General features: G+C 41.6%; 1 pseudogene; it reads right to left on the minus strand.

The window, feature by feature from the left end:
* Window positions 1–1,372: 1,372 nt before the first annotated feature.
* On the minus strand, window positions 1,373–11,848 carry LOC121201389 (annotated as a pseudogene).
* Between the last annotated feature and the right edge of the window lie 5,507 nt (window positions 11,849–17,355).

Here is a 17,355-nt window from a genome sequence, read left to right on the forward strand (position 1 = left end):
CTGTGCATCTCTCTGAAAACATTCTGCACTTTTGTTGCATATTGTGCATTATGGAAGACTGGTGATGAACATCGACTAATCTGATAGAGTACTGGAGTAATACGTGACTGTCCGAGTTGCTACGTCTGTTTGCCAAATGGTGCGACTCTCAAGTGATGAGCGTGAGTGCAGTGATGGACTACTTGGCTTGTAGGTGAACACTGAAGTGAGGAGCATGGGGTTAGGAGACTCTTTGCTTGCTTCCCATTTCTTCATGAAGTCCAGTTCAACGAGGAATTGACATCGCAAGCCTTTAAAGTCCGGCATTATGAAAATGTCCATTGACAAATTTCTTTTGTGTGTTTGTTTTTTTGTTTTTTTCGTTTCGTTTTATGTTTGCTCTGAGTCATTACGTGAATACTATGGTAATAGGAGACAAGCTCGACAAGAAAGGTGGCTTCTGTTTGATCCACAGGTCAGGAATGCTCTTCTCATTCAATCTGGGCACAAACAGCTGTGATGAGGTTCATGGAACTATTCACGCATAGTGGTTGTTTTTTTTTTGTTGTTTTTTTTTTTTGTCATATAATAATGTTCATATTTCTGTTCAAATCAAAAATACTTCCCTTCAGAGCAACAGGGGTCCAATGCAAAAATCTTAGATGCATTGATTCATATTGTCTCTGAGTAAAAAGAAAATACAAAAGAATCAAAACATTGAACTTGAAACAAATGCCTGCCGAAAAGCAACCGGTCAGCCTCCCCCTTTCTAACACTGCAGAGTGTTTTCAGTTACTGTCTTTACTGCTATCACTGTGCTACTGACATCTTCAAAACAAATATGTAAACATAAATAGAAACTAAATAAAAAAATATTTTTTTCACATTCACTTACTTAGCTTACTTAGTTGGTTTTTCTTTAGTTCAGGAGAAGACGCTGCTGGAAGTCCAGGATGTCGTTTCTCCTGAGAAAATCAGGACCTTTTGTTCAGCTCGTCCTCCCTCACTGAAGTGGTAGCAGGTTGCTAACTCTTTAGGGTTCATCTGCTGAGATACATCTATATGTCTTTCAGTATGGACTGTAATTGTGTGTTGCTTGATAGTGATATGAGTGCACTGGTTAATTTTAAGAGTAATCTTGAGAACCATCACAAGACTATTATTTCTTTTTGGTGTCAGATACTGTATTACAATGATATGGTAGACTAGCCTATCTGATCATGTCAGCATCCTTTAGCAGGCTGATTTTGCTAACTGGCATGCACATTAGCACTTCAAAATTCCTAGTTTGATCTGTGAAGCTGTATCTATAACGGATACCAAACTGCTCATTCACAATTTTTTTTTTCCATTAAAGGGTTTGATTCCCTAACACTTCTTTCTGGTTTATGGGTAGGAATCCTGGAGATCCAAAAGATCAAGAGAATGTCAAGTTGGAAAAAAAAAAGCATGATGGGGAAAAAGCTCAATCCTTGCTATGGTCAAGCACCTTCAATAACTTAGTCAAGGAAGAATAGGAGTAGCTCATGGCTTGCAGGGATACTTTGAGATGAAGTTATACTGTCTTCTTTCTGGTGTGGTTCAAGCATCCTGCTGTATGGTCTCACTTTCTATCCTAAGGTTGGGATTGGGTTCCATTGGAGGACAGCAGTCGGGTTCGCTCCTTAGCCGAGCCTCTGCGCTGCAGTACTCCCCCGCTGCCTCCTATGCCTCCGCCATCTGTTCGGTCGCCCCACTCGCACCTGTCGCCCCCACCCTCGGAGCGCCTCGAGTTTTGGCGGGTGGGGGTCCCATGGGGCCGGCCGTTCTTCTCATCTGGGAAGGGATCAGGAGAGGAGGACAGGAAAGTCACTCTTAACGTACACATTCTACAGTGTCTAAAAAATTATGCCGCACGTTTGTTCATTGTTTTTTCTTTCTGTTAACAAGTCACTTGTTCAACTGGCAAATTGTCTCCCTTGACTGCCCCCTAGATGAACAAAGTCAAAGGTAAAAAATGTTAATTTTTTTTCCTCTGGTGTGTGCACAGGCGTGTGTAAGCAGGCTCACCAGATAGGGCTTGCACCATGGGTTGATCATGGGAGCTGAGAAGCTGGGCTTGAATCGTTTCCACCACTCGTCTGAACCTGCGACTTGGACCTGAAGATGAACCAAGGTAACAAATCTAACAATGGCTAGGTATCATTCCATCAATAATGATATTTGTGCTATTGTGATGCCTGAGTTTCAGGGCCAGAACCAAAACTATACTGCTGTCCGGCCATATTTTGCTGTGTTGAGAAAAGATATTTTTCAACAAACACCTTTTTTTCTAATTTAGTAAACCAGGCCAGACTTCTCAGATGCATCAGTGCCCAGTGTCTACACAAAATACAGCCTTATATAACTCTCACATAACTCTCTGCCAGAGAGTGATTAAGTGTATTTCTCAAAATATCAAACTTTTGCTATGAGTAGGTACAGCCAAAGCTACAACATTTATTAATTTATTAATTTTAGCTCAATTCCTACTTGAAGGTGTTAAACGTCCACTCCACTTGCCTGATATGAGGGTGAACGTCACGCTGTAGATTCCTGTCTCCCTCCTGCCCTCCCTCTCGGTCCTCTCCCTGTCCCGCTCCCTCTCGCCCTCTGAGAAGGCAATGTCCACCTGGAACTTGACGGGCTTCTGGAAGACGGAGGGGCCGCCGGAGGACTTGTACTCGGCCCGGAAGCTGGTCTGGGAGAGGACGCTGTGACTGAGCGATGGGATCTGTGTGGTGGGGAGACAGAGAAGAAGCAGAGAGACCGACAGACTTACGAGGCGGGAGAGGTACGGGGGCCAACGTGAGTATAGGGAGACAAAGGGCGAGGGTGAGGAGAAGAGAGAAAGAGTGAGCCATCGGTGAAAGCAAAGTGATCCATTAACGTGCCACGAGTGAGCAAGACTGAAATAAAGAGAAAACTGAAATAATGAGAAATGAAGTGCGTACAGAATGAGAGTGCGTGAGAATATGTTACAGCTTTGCCAGTGAGAGCCATGCTTTCTACAAACAAGCTTTGATAGTGAGAGGCGTGAAAGACAGACCACAGCAGATACTCACAGACAGGAAGGCGTGCACAATGTCGGCTTTGACAGAACTCAGGGGTTTGTCTCTGATGACTACAAAGATCTGCTCCTCTTTCTCCAAGCCGATGAAGTTTCCAAACCACGACTTCTTAGCCAGCCTGGTAACCAGACAAAAAAAATACACAGGGTGAGAAAATACGCAGAGCCAAGGAAAACATCCAAAAGCACAAGGACAACAGCTTTATTTTGAGAAAACAAGCGACACCTCAGGAATAATTTATCTTTAGGATTGTGACTTACTCAGGGCTGGATTCTGGTGTTAGACTGGACATGTCTTCTGATGTGGGAACTAAAAGAGACAAATCAGTTTTAAAATTAAAGTTGGTGCACAGTATGAGACCTTTAGCTTGAAGCTGGAGAATTGCTGTTTTAGAGATCTAGAACACTGTATGCTGAAACAGAGAATTAGAGAAAATTAGAACAGAAGAAACCTTTTGAAAGTGATGACCTACTTAAGTCTTGTTGTTCCATACCTGTACAATAAAACATAACTCCCACATAATATTAAGGTAATCATACAGAACGCACCTTGCAGTTTACGGCGATGGAAACGGGGTGAGCCCAGCAGGTTGTTCTTGAAAGAATTGAGGCGAGTCCTCCAGTGGGCAGAGCTACTGGCCGCCATGCCGCTTCCCCCTCCTGGGCTGGAGGGTGGGGTCAGCGACAGTGAGCCCACCCCTCCCCCCCCCTCCGCCCGCGAGGAGGACGAGGACGAGGAAGAGGAGGGCGGGGTGGAGGAGGGGTGGTGAGGGTGGTGGACAGGGGTGCCCAAGGGTGTGGGCAACGGAGAGCCCTGGGGAGTGACCTGCGGCACAGAGTGGGCAGAGTTTGGGTAGAAGCTCTTAGTCACTGACTTAAGGACAGAGGACGAAGGGAAGAAGAAACGGGGAATGGGTGACAGGAGCGGAGAAGGGGAGGGTGAGCGGGAGGATGGGTTGTGCAGAGGCAAGGATTTGATGGGCTGCAGATGGGGTCGGTCAGCGGGTCCCTTGGTGGGCAGGGTCTGGGTCTTTGGGTTGGGGGGAGCTTTGAGCTTGTCATGAGCCCGTGCTGAGCGAGGAGTGGTGGCGCTTCCCTGTTTGGGCTCCTTTGTGAGGGGGGGTAGCGGTGGCAGAGGTGACGTCTGATTGGCTGAAAGTGAAGACGGGGCTCTGATAGGACTGGGGAGTGGGTTTGTGGGGTTGGGGGGTGGGAGAGATGGAAAACAAGAAAGAGAAGGGATGGAAAATGGAGAGAGGATGGAAATGAATATCATGCTTCATGACAAGTGTCAAATGCAACTCGACCAGTGCTGACTATAAAAGCTTTCTTTTTGGCCCTTTAGTCTTTATGTGCCATTTATATCTTATGTGAGTGAGGGTTTAGTGACAGTTGTGGTAGTGACAGGGTTAAGAATGCAGTGACAGAGGACAGTGGCAGTGAAGGAGTTACTGTACTTGCAGACATTTATCCATCTACAGACCTGTTTAATATTTAATATGTAATTGGATCCCATTAAACGCCAATATACTTTAAAGGTTCTACATAACAACTGTGCAAACAGCTAGTTCATGCATGGTGAGGAAGAGAAGTGACATGAAGACAGAAGGACAATGCCGCACAAGCCTCCTGCTGGGTGAGAGATTTAAACTGAGGGACTGGTGTCGTGATGACGTGTAAAAATGACGGAAGAGCTTGGTAAATGGACGTCTTAGGGGGCTGTGAAGTGTGGTTTGAATTTTTTAAAGCAGGGTTGGTCGATATCGACAAAAAAAAATTTATCATATTGATATTTATGGTTTACAAAATTAGTTAGCAAAAAGGTAAATACGTGTTCATACAAGTGAATATAATGATTTTCAATCTTAGAAAACAAAATGATTTTAAAACAATGTGGTTTAAAAGATTTAACATCTGATTCTAAATTGACAGGTAAAATTCAATTTATCTTTAAACTGATAGCATTGAATTATTGGCCAACTTAACAATTGGTTTGCAGTGCTGCTGCCATCCAACTGTCTACATGGTCCAAATTTGAACACAATGCTCACTCTGGGTCACAATGGTAAATGCTAACCATGTTGGCTCTGCAGCTTTAAGACATTACAGCACACAATATTTCATAAAGTAACCTTGTATTGTGTTCAGTGATGAGTGAGTGCAGGTAATCAAAGCAGCAACAGTGTGTACAGTTCGTTTGAAGTTGGCCAACAGGCCCTTACCCTGGGACTGCTGAGAGGGCTGGAGGAGAGACCAGTGGAGGCTCCACTGACTGAGCGAGACCTGACAAAGAGACCGGAGGCCAAAAGATCGTCAGCGTGTGCAACGTTTACATTGTGTGTGTTGTGTTTGTGTAAGCGTTCTATACTGTACCTCTGACTGTGTGCAGCTGTGTCCAGGGCCCTGCGAGGTGGGGTGGGAGACCCCTGTTCAGTAACACTCAGTACCTCCAGGCTTTTCCTCTCAGGGCGGCAGCGGCCGTGGCGTGTCAGCATAGGCGAATCAACGCGCTTTCGTGGAGGGTCTGCTGTGGAGCACCACCATAAGGTTGTCACAGAACATCAATTTTAGCAGTTTAAAGCTAATTTTTTACATGCTGTGTAACTGCCTTAAAGACAAAAGACCACTCTCAAAAAGATGGTTTGTTTCTGTCATTGCTTTTCTAATCCAGCCTACTGCTCCCTGGTAGGAAGAGATGCTGCTGCATCTTCACCATCCCGCTCCCTGTTGTCACTCTGTCAACGTGCATTTATTTTCTCTTTTGCAGTTCTGAAAAGCATGATCATGTTGAAAGTTATTTTTCCACAGGCCTTTCACACGCTGCGCCATCTGTGACTGTGATAAACTTAGCTTAATTTGCACTGGCAGAATGGCTGCCCTCTCGCAGTTTTGTCCCATAGAGAAATTCCGCAGATGTCCTGCAAAGTCTGGTGTAAAGACTTTCTATTGGTAAAATGTTACACATAGCTCCATAAAAAGGCCACAATTTAACAAAACAAGAGAAGCCTTTTGCTATCAAATGAATCAAGAGGGCACAAATGTCCGTCCATCTTTCATACTGCTTCATGTTTTGTTGTTAATGGTGGAGACTGCAGTCTCTGATTCTTAGTCTCATGACTACCAATGCAAAATATTTCACCCAGAACTTAATAACATTTAAAATCTCAAATACTGGCAGAGGTAATGAGCGCCCTGTGTATGACTCACACAGACTGTGGTACAATTGCATCTCAGAAACTGAGGCTAAGAAAAGCAGCTCCCTCCCTTGAGTGGATCCCTCCTGCCCCCTACTGACTGACCTACGTCATTGCGCGGCGGCAAGTCCTCGTCCTCATAGCTGGGGTAGCGCTCTTTCCTGTCCAGCAGTAGGTAATAGATCATCTTCTCCTGGTTTTCTCTGAGGAAAACAAAAGCGCACAAAGAAGCTCAGAAGATGTTAAAATCTGCAAAGGATAATGCAGAAAGGAGCAATATTGCATGTGGCAAGAGTAGGTAGCTCTGCTCTGTGAAAAAATAAAATGGCCGGTTTGACAATATTGTCATCTGTGCACCTAAACATGCAGCCACATATATACTCCTTCTTGTGCTGTGTTCCAAAGACAGAATACAGAATACAAGTAGCACCAGACTGCACAATTATATATGTGAGGCTAGATCATATTTTTATGAAAGGGACACTGTCACAGGTCCTCGAGAGGATCTAGTCCCTGAATTTGGACATAGCTTCAGTCTGTCCACTGTCTTGTATTCTTTAACCCCGTGGCAAACAAGTCAACTTGACCCAGAGTTTCATGTGGCGTGATGGAGAAGAAACGTATCCCTTCTCTGCTTTCAGACAGCACTCGAAATGTCTGTCCACAATACACAAGGGTCAATAAAGATCAGACGCAGAAACTCATTAAGTACATTACTGAGTGACCAGAATAGAAGTAACTCATCTGCACAACCCAATACAACCGTCCTGAAATCGATGTTAGCTCTGTGGAATTAAAATGTTTTAATTACTAGTGACGCTATCAGAGATGTTTTTGGATTTTTGCTACTCCACAGAAACTATAAAAAAAATTGATATAATGCAGTTTTCATATCATATCATGCCATAAGCTCAACAAAAAGTAATGAAGTAGTGTGTTTATATCATTATGTTGCACAAGTGATTTTCTTACTCACTCTGTGTATAATCAGGCACTCAGAACCATGTCATGTCATGCTTAGTGTCAGGAAAATGCTTACTCTTCACATTGCAAATCACGTGTGAGCTTGACTCGGTCTCGGAAACAACCCAGCGAGTGCATGCTGTCCAACACATCTGGGTCCAGCTCAGTCAGGGACAAGATTCGCCTCACACACACTCGCCTGGGAGGAGGCTGCTCAGGACACGGCTCATTACGACCACCCCTGGGAGCCACACGCACACACACATCACACATAACGAAACACATGTGAATGACCCAGATTTAAAGTATACGTTTAAATATGATGCAGCAGCATCACTTTACATTATTAATTTCAACAATAAAGTATGTAAAAAGATGAACGTATACTCACAGATACCAGGCATGTTTCTGGATGGCCTCTAGCTGTAAGGGGTGACAAGGCAGATGGGGCCATTAGTTTCTACAGTCTGTTAACAGCCAGATGGCCACAGAGCTGTGCTGTGTAAACAATTCACTCCGGATCTTTTTACAGAAATAAAAGGCACCTCATCAGTTCTAAATATTGTATACTGAAAATCACAAATTACAACTCTGCAATGTTTATTCACTAAGCATTGCTAAATGTGCTGGAGAAAGGTTATTGAACCAGTTAAAATTTAGATTTTTGATTTGATGGATCCTTATTGTACTTCTAATTCTGATCATACAAAAAATGAAAAAATAAAATCCTGGCATGAATGCACCTGAAACACATTGACAATGCAATCACCTGATGTAAATGTAACTTTGTCTTTTAATCCGGACAATTTAACACAGGTGTAAATCTGAATAAAGTATCTCTGGATACAGTCTGCACATGAGATTTGTGTTAATTCAGGGTGTCTATCCAAACCCCCTGTGTATGAGCACAGTCTCATACCGTGAGCCTCTTTTCAGGGTTGACCTCGATCATGCCCTTGAGCAGAGACTGACAGTCCGGGGGGATGAAGTGGGGCATGTGGAACACCCCGCTCTTCACCTTCTCCAGGAGCTGGCGTAAATTATCATGGTCAAAAGGCAGGGCACCCTAGAGGAGAAAAGTTGAGAGGGAAGTAAGAGAAAGGAAGGGAAAACAGATGTGATAAAATAAGCTTGACAAAAGTGGGGAAGTAAGAGATAACTGAAAACACACGAGGGGTTTATTTACAAAGGGAGCCAACTGTATTGTGAAAACAGGGGGAAAAGACTTACCACCAGTAGAGCAAATAGGATGACCCCACAGCTCCACACATCTGCTCTCCGTCCGTCATATTTCTCCCCCTGCCAAACACAGAATCCCCATGAATTCATTCACCGACTATGTCAAAACACAAATGAGCATTAATCGATTAAATTCACTCAGATGATTTCAGGCTGATTTAAGGCTTATGAGAGACTATATAAAATCTTTGAAAAGAAATCTCCTTCAAAAGAAACACTGTAATCCTTTTTAATCCAGCACTTAGTCAATCTCAGTCCAAAACACTGTGAAACCATTTTTTCATTGACAGAACTGGATAATCTTCTTGTACGCTGGGTGCCCTCAAGAATAACTCCTACTAAATATGAGCCTTCTTAAAACAAAACACATGACAAACTGTTTTCATTAAGGCTTTTTAAATTGTTCTTCCCAATTTTGAAACAATTAGCGATGTCCCTGTTTTAGCACATGTAGCTTTGTAGTTATGCATTTGCCTCTAAATGAATAATTTATTAATAACATTTGCTAATTTTTATTACAAGCTAATATTTGAGGAAGGCTCTGTGCAAGAGCAGGACTCTTACCCGTATAACCTCAGGGCATGCATAATGTGGTGATCTGAAATGAAAGAGAAATGTGTGAGAAGCAACATTACTATGCTTACAACTCTACTATACTACTATACCAGTAAACCTGAAGGAGTATAAATAAGTAATGTGTATGAGGCACGGCTATCACTGTGTATGTGATGTCTTTAGTTTCTGTGGCAACTACTGCACTCTTAATCGTGATTAATATATTATGTAATATGGATAGATATACATTCCAAGTTCCTGAAATACAAAATATGACCCTTTTTTATGTGTGCACACATTATTTATGAGTGTACACACACACAGAGTTGGTACTCACCCACAGCTGGTCTCTAACAGACTGTCTCCCACCTGTAGGGAGGCCATGCCAAAGTCAGCGATACGGATGTTGTTCTTCTCATCCAGGAGCAGGTTCTCGGGCTTCAAGTCTCTGTGACTGCACAAACACAAGAGAAACTATTAGTCTCAGCCAAACTGCTACTGCATGGTTTCTCTACTCATTTTTTTCTTGATACACTGTCACAAAAACGTCCATTTGTCAAAAAGAAATTTAAGAATTGTATGTGTCTGAAAACAGCAAGTCAGTTCTAAAGAGGAATGGTCTATTTAAAATGACATGTCAAACTGGCATTGATTCTGTATCATGTGTGGGGGTTTTTTTTCAGACCAAAAGCATACACAGGACCCAGACCTCAATTTAAGAACCACTGCTTTATGCAAACACCAACCAGATGGAATGACTATGGCAGAAATCCAAAGCAGAGATGATCTGCCTGAAGAACTTCCTGGCCTCTTTCGGTGTCAGTCGGCCCTTCTTCACCAAGTAGTCAAACAGCTCTCCTCCTGACACATGCTCCAACACCAGGTACCTGTCGACATGTAGGGACAACAGTGTGATTGGACGCTTTCATCTCTAAGAGACATGAGGAGGACAAAAGGAATAAATTAAGAAAAACAAAAACTCTTAACCTCAGACATTCTTAAACTGTTAGATACTATCCTTCGATGTTGGATTCTAGGATTGCAGTAATGAGAGTGTAATATATCTGTTTTCTTTTTTATGTACTCACTGTCAGACAGCTTGCCCGTCTGCTCTAGCAGCTGTTTTATAACAATGTTAAAGCCTTTCTGGAAGTATTTTTCCTCAAGATAGATCAAAACCTTTTCAGAATAATTGTACAAGATGAAGGAAAAGTGAAAATTACATTGACGAGAGCAGATTAATATAGTTCTTAGAGTCATATTTCTACCCACCCCGCTCCAAAGTTCAGTATTCAGCAAGAAAAAAAAAAACATGCACACCGAGGTGAGCTCAACTGTGAGGCTCCTTTGAACGTAGAGGGAACTCACAGGTATTTGTTATTCTCGTAAACATCATGCAGCTTCAACACATGCGGATGCTCAATCAGTTTCAGAATGGCAATCTCCCTCTCAACCTAGTTAGGGAGAAGAGACAGATATAAAGAAAAAGAGAGAGAAAGAGATGAAGATACTAAAGCAGAGCACACAAGCCGGTCAGTGTCACGCAACAGGACTGAGGTGAATTATTACACTAATACAGAAGTTAAATATAGAAGAATACAGAGCAGTTAATGTACAGCACAACACACACTGCCATACACAAAATTAGCCTTGTTATAGTCAGCGTGAGCAATCACCTCAGCAACGTCATACTATACCTTCATCAAGACTGACTCAGACAGCTTCTCTCTGTTGACTATTTTGATCGCTACCTTCTGACCCGTAATACAATGGACTCCCAGCTTGACCAGCCCTGAAAGACAGCATGAGAGAGGCCAAAATAAGAGCCGGGCAAACACGAAACACAGAAAGATGCATCATCTGCCATATTTACTTCTACGTAAAACTTTAGCTTCCGTTGCCGCGTTTCAAGAAAGTTTTACCATGTCAAAAGTAGTTTGGTGTACTCACCTGTCTGTCCCTTCCCCAGTGTTTTTTCCAGTCGGTAGGGCCCAACATATTGAGCTGACTGACTCAGAGACAGTTCCTTACTCATACTGCTCTTACTGGAGGCTAATACACCACTACTATTACTACTACTACTACTACTACACTGTGATTATTGCAATTACTTTGATATTATACAGCTTATACAGAAGTAATGATGGGATACAAGATGGTAATCAACTTAGAAGAAGGACTACCTTATGTAGTGATGACTCTGCTACTCTGAAGTTACTGGGTGCACATGTAAAAAATGCAAACCGGTGCTGATTTAAAACATCTGGATGACAACTGAACATTCTTCATCTAAACCTGGTTGATAAACATAGCTAAATATCTTTGACTTTTTGTTCTGAAGCACGGTAAACATGTATAGCGTGGATATTTTAACGAAAACAGCTTGCTAGTGGTAGACTAAAGCAGGGAAACTGAGATGGCAATAACTTACTAGGCTGTTTTATGCGTTAAATACCGACCACTACCCTAAAGATAAACATGACAAGGTAGGCAAACTAATGAGTTTTACTTCTGTACATTAGCTTATTTGTATAACTTGTACTTTGTTACATGTATGACGTTAACTATATATGACGGTTAATAAGAAAATTATCGCAGAGTAACGTTAACGATATATAGCCTTAAAACAAGCAGCTTTTTTCACGCCTGCTGCGAAGATTAATGTCATTTGGTGGTTGAGTCTGCCAACAAAACGTCAAATACGTCAAGTGGATGTTAGCACTGGAAATTATATCAATTTTTATCCTCTCTGTCAGGCCTATTTTACAGGTGCAACAACATGCTATTTTAGCCTCTCCGCCGCTCTCCCACACAGCGGCGAGGCTAGCTTGAGTTAGCCTCAACGCCTTGACCAACGGCCGTGTCGCTCGCGCCGCCTGTCAAAAAAACCGACACCTCCTGAAGTTTCCAGGCATCGCCAAACGGTAAGATTCATCGGACGGCCGCCACATTCTCACAATATTTCGAGGTGAAACGCGTATTCCTCGCAAAACAACCATCTTTAGCGTGGCGTAGTCCTCCCCCTCCCTGTCTCTCCCCGTCTCTCCCTCTCTACATCCCTGCAAGTAGCGGATCACAGCATCTTCTCCTCTCTCCTTTGGCGTGTCCTCCTCCCTCACCGGCGGATACACAGGTGAAAAAAAACCTCACAGAGATCCGCAGATCAGTCCGCACTATTATCGACTGTCTTATTCCCCTCCTCACTTCTGATTATAGTTCACGCAGGGTAAAGGCCCCCCTGTATTATACTCCCTTCGGTTTTCTTGCCGTAAATCGATATTTTCTCTCTCCTCTTCCTTCCTTCGTCTCACTCGCATCAGCATCCGGGTCCCACTCCCTCTCCATCCTCTCTCCTCTCGCCTCTCCTCCCCCGCCCTCCTCCTCCTGATCATCTTCCTCAAAATACGCTTATCTCTGCATTCACCTCAGCACCGGCCACACTGTGGGCCCCGTGAGCCGCTGCGGACACCTCCCTCACCATTATCATGACAGACATTTGTAAACATCGGAGGGCAGCGGTTGGGACGCTGCTTGTGAGGGGAGGCTGGGGTGCCCTGGCACGGCTCTGGCCTCGCACTATCACCGGTTTATCATATGGTGGTGTTTTCTTTTCTGTTTGATTTGATGTGCGGTATAAAATCTGAGGTGGAGCATAAGTTTATACCACAGAGAGTTTACAGGCACGCATTCGTGGAAGTTGCATTTTGGATCTTTTACTTCAGCTAAAACAAGAATACCTTCATGAAAAAATTTCATACAGTACGATGTATTGTGACTGATTAAATTACCCGGGATGCTATATTGATGGAATATTATTATTATTACTTTACAGAAGGGATTTTAATGCACTGCCTGGTTGAGCCCATTTTAATTATTTTTTGTACTACTGAAAATTTTAATCTCATAAAATGCATCTGGTATATATATATATATATATGTTAGTATGTGAAATATTGACATTTAAAGTAACTCTGAATAGCTGTCAAACAAATGTAGTGAGGTAAAAAGTGGACAGTACTTGATTAAATATGCTCAGCTACTTTCAACCACTAATAGCAGATCTGTCTTCAGACTGCCTCATTAAGAGTTTCATTACTCTGTACCCATTTAATGTTTGCAGATTGTCTCTGAAGACATGTTATGGTCAGAAAAACACAGGTTTAGAAAATAAAAATGAAAGATGGCTGAATTACATTTAGCTGCTCATATAACCCCACAAAGTAGAGACCTCGTATCATTATAGGACATATAAACCTCGCTAAAACCCACACTAAAAATTATTTCATGATGACCACGGCTCCTTAAACACGAGTGACCCAACACACCTCCTCATCTGTAGAGAGAGGGGTGCTGTTACAAATGAATAACACAGAGATGCCAGTTTTAAATATATATATATATTTTTTATAAAATAGCAAGTAGGACATTTGAATGTATCATCTGTAAAGTGCCTTGAAAAAAAAATCTCTAAAATCTCAGTTTGAAATGTTGTGTGTGGGTGGATAATTCCCCAAAGCCCATCTTCATCTGCGCCTAGCTGGTTGATTTGCACGCAGACAGAAGGATTTGTCTCCAACCACAGAGCAGAAATAGACCGGAGAAGATACTATTCATTCTACTGTTCTCTGGTTTGATGATGGTCTTTTGAGATCAAAATACTTCAGTGCAATGAAAATGAGTAGGCCTCCATCAGTGACACAGAATGGCACATCTTGCAGGAGAAAATGGTCTTTTTACCTTAAGAGAAAAAAAAAACATTTACAACAGATACACTGCAAAATCATATTTTGTTTGGTTTTCCAACAAGCAGTATTTGACATAAAGGATCGAAGGAAACAAGGGAGTCCAACAAGGAAAGTTGGGGGAAGAAAAAGTAGGACAAAACTTCTCAGTCTGCAGTTGTAGATTTTGAGGACAGAAAGAAATTTGCCTGTCTCTAACTGCACTGCTTTGTGTGAATTCTCTCTGTCCAAAGTTCAGTCCTGAATATCTCCTTCCAGCTAACAGCACCAGGATCTCTCTGCACAGAAATACACAGGAGGTTATTCTATAAAATACAGTTTGTGAGTAAACAACCTTTTCCTCTCATCTACACTGAGAGCAGAGAAAAAAATTTTTTTTCAGGTTCTGTCTCCAGTCTAATCTTTGTGCATTTCTGCAATCCCCACAGTCAATGCTAGAGCTCAGACTGGAAAATTGACATTAGACTGCTCAGTGCAGGTACTAATGTGAGGATTAAGCAGAGATTAACAAGCTCTTCTTAATTCCATTAAGAGCGACTACCCAGAAGAAGCCTGTGTTCGGCCAGTGGAGAAGTTCCAACAACCAGTTCATCTGATAAATCAAGAACATTACCAAAATGCTGAATAATAACATCTGAGATTACCAGAAAACAAAAACAATATACTGTATGTGGTAATATTTATTGTATTGTGCATTTTTATGCATAAATAATTTACAGTGGATAGATAATCAGTGTTCTAACATAGTGCATAATGGAATTATAACATTTCTGAAAGAAAAATTCACAATCACAGATATTATCCAAAGTTCAGTATCATCACCCCCTCTTCAGTTTTTCAGATGGTCCAGTCCAATACAATAAGCAGGGAAGGGAATGGTGGGAAAACAAAGGACTTTGATAATATGAAGCTGTGATTGAAAAAAACAAAACAATATTATACAATACAATGTGTCATCAAAGGTATATTCACATTACAACAGACACTCTATAGTTTCTATGGCATTACGTAAAATAAAATATGGAATAGAACCACATGGGATTTGACCGAGTTAGGGAACTTCACAAGTGTTAGTCTACTGCATCAAACAAAGACTGACACAAAAGATCAAACACGTCTTCTTCACAAAATCAGTTTGTTTCAAATCATTACCAGATTTTCCTGAGTTGTACAACACTGGTTTATTTTCCATTTTTTCCTTTAATTTTTAGTTTAATTCTAGTTAGAATTATGCTCCATAAGCCTCAGTGTTTATCTCCTAAGGATCTCACACTGATGGCATTCATGGTTATCTGCTAGTGGTCTTAGTGAAGTGATGTGACAAAATGTCAAGAAAAAAATGTGAAAGAATCAGCTGTGACGAATAATGTCTACAGACGTTGTTGCCTATTTGTTTGTCAGCAACTTCCTGATAAGCATCATAGACAATTGCTTTGTAGCTTTAAGAGATTGTTGTTCTGTTTTACAAGTAGTTATTATCTGTGCAAAACCACAGGACTTATGTTTATACAGGGGGAAAAAAACAGTGATAATAGTTTGTAGTCATTTGTCTGAACTTACATTTTAGTGAGATGTCTTTCCTTATGTGTTATGATCCCTCAGACAGGGTTTTTATACAGGCCTGGAAGGCATCTATCAGATCTTTACAATCCTCCGCTCCCTTTTCTCTGACACTGAAACACAAAACCAGATTTATAAAACACTCTTAGCTCTCTACACACATACAGCTGGCCTCTTTGCCATATGAAACAGGGTTTCAGTTAAAATTGTGCAAATCACATGATGTAAATGGAAGCAGCAGAATTTATATCACCTATTCCACCTAAGAAATATCTCTGAATTTAGTCTACATGTGCATCAAAGGGATTATTACCGTCTAGCCTGATAGTAAAGTATTTCAACTCAAACCTCCACAGCTGCTTTTATCTGCATCTGATGAAGTACGAGAACACGAGTGAGTGAGTAATCTGTACAGCAGCTCCACTAACACTAATCACCGCTGCACGTGGACACACACCAAATGTCTGTCGCTTCTTGCATGCATGTAACATGAGCCAACAGCCTGGAATGTGCCGGTCTTCTGCAATAGGTCATACATGTGGAAGTCTGTTTCAAACCACAGGTTCTATTTATGCTCCTCCAGACACTCGTGTTAGAGTAGGAGCCCTCTGTAAATGTCATTACACTTAGTCCTGTGATGCAGAGAGGGTTTACTGAAAGTTGTGAACAAGTATTCTACATTAACTGCAATTAAAGTTAATGATCTCCCCATAGGCACGCTTACAAGTTGAGCCCAGACAAGAAGTTAATATGAATACATTGGAAATCATGCATAGAACTCAATAAGTGATGACTGAGAATGGCCAAAGGGATGTAATGGAAAGTGACTGGGATTTAACTGGAGCCCAAACACAGTTAATGAATAGTCCTTGAGGGCACAAAGTTATACAAAGACACTCTGTACAGGCAATTACACTCACCAAAGACTGTCACACTGGCTGGAGAAACTTTAATAATTCATTTTAGAATTCTAACTGTATGTATATTTGTATAAATACCATTTTCAGCATCTACAAGTGTAGATCATTCCTGTCAGAACTCACCATTTGTCCACGTCCTCTTTGATGACTTGGCATGATGCTGGCACGGCTTCGTTAAAATCTGGCATTTTGACAGAAGAGAGCTGGAGTTTGTGGAGGTGTGCTGCTGCAAGAGCTGAAGTCGAGTATGGTTACAGATTGTTTACAGAGATGGAGGGAAAGACAGTCCGGGGAGGGGGAGGGGGGGATGACAGTGACTGTGTATGATAAGCTTGAGAAAGGAAGAATAAAAAAAAATGTTATTATCATATGTAAGAGATTACTTAGGAAGGCAGGTTTGATTTGAAATTTTGACTTTTACTATTCATTGTAACACGTTCCAGTGAGTTTTGCGTCTTTGCTCCTTTCTCTTAGTTTTTCTTTGGCTCTAATATTCTGTCCCATTTATGTTCATCAACCTACATAATTCAAGTATTCTTAGAAATTCCTTCATTCCTGTCTTTTGTCTTGTTGTCCCTCTAATGAATATGCAGATAGCTGATCTTTTGAGTCAACCATTATGCATTACAAAGGCCTCATAATGCATCTAAAATACTCACTACAGGGGAGCTGGCAGAGAGAGCTTTTTCCTGAAAAGAGACTGGTGAGCCTGACTTTGTTTTTTACTGTTTTCTTGGCTTAAGAGGTTGAGCTGAGGGTTGTGGTATTTGTTAAACCAATAAAACTCTGAATTAGCACCGGGCAAGCCGTTAGAAAAGATGCAACAAATATTCTGGAAGTAATCCAGAAATGTGATGCTTTTAAAGATAAAAAAAAATAAAAGCAGATGGGGGTAGCATTAGTGATGTTAATCCTACCGGAACACATTTGTTTCTTATTTTGAACTCACCCTTACTGGATTGTGAAGTCACACCCATATACAAAACATACGTTTGAGAAATGTATGACTTTTTTTTTTTTTTATGTTTACAAAACACAGAAACTTTTTGTCCCACAGTCAAGTTCCACAGTTTGTCATTATACATCTACAAACCAATTGCAGGGCATATATGCTA

This window comes from Toxotes jaculatrix, chromosome 21, assembly GCF_017976425.1.
Source record: "Toxotes jaculatrix isolate fToxJac2 chromosome 21, fToxJac2.pri, whole genome shotgun sequence".
NCBI lineage: Eukaryota > Metazoa > Chordata > Actinopteri > Toxotidae > Toxotes > Toxotes jaculatrix.